Source organism: Acanthisitta chloris, unplaced genomic scaffold (assembly GCF_000695815.1).
Source record: "Acanthisitta chloris isolate BGI_N310 unplaced genomic scaffold, ASM69581v1 scaffold8016, whole genome shotgun sequence".
Taxonomy (NCBI): Eukaryota; Metazoa; Chordata; class Aves; order Passeriformes; family Acanthisittidae; genus Acanthisitta; species Acanthisitta chloris.
This window is the reverse complement of record NW_008678700.1, coordinates 20,528-21,217: the sequence shown is the minus strand read 5'-3', so window position 1 is coordinate 21,217 and position 690 is coordinate 20,528.

Here is a 690-nt window from a genome sequence, read left to right as displayed (position 1 = left end):
AGTTAACCAACAGCCTTAATCCATCTCACAATTTTCAAGGCACTGAGCAAGCAGCTGAAGCCACTCTATGCCAGTACAAATAAATAATCTCTCTATCTGCATCATAACAAATTATTTCCTTCTTGATGTTGTTCACCAAAGCATGTTAGAAAACAAAAAATAATGGCTGGGGAAACAGGAGTTGTTAATGTGTCTTCACCATGTGTTTACTGTCGGGCTTGATAGAACTTGTAGTGTGTCTCCCATTCACCTACATGGCCACCAGGTGCTTCCACTACATGAACTAAACACAGAAAACACCGATTTGTCTCCCATAGTCCTTGCTGATATATTGCTGGAGAGTTTTCTCATGGAAGAAGGAAATAAAACCGCAAGAAATCAGTGAAGAAGATGAAGCTTTGCATGTCTAGAGGAACATCAAGGAAAATATCACAGTTGGAAAGATACTACTTGATGGCACAAGACAAACATGTGTCAGCCTTGACATTTCGTAAAAGTACACTCCAACATCACTCATCTGTGTTAAACAACAGCAGAAGGATGTGGGGCTCTGGAGAGAGTCCAGAAGAGGTCATGGAGATGCTCTGAGGGCTGGAGCACCTCTGCTCTGAAGCCAGGCTAGGAGAGCTGGGGGTGTTCAGCCTGGAGAAGAAAAGGCTCCAGGGAGACCTTAGAGCCCCTTCCAGTGCC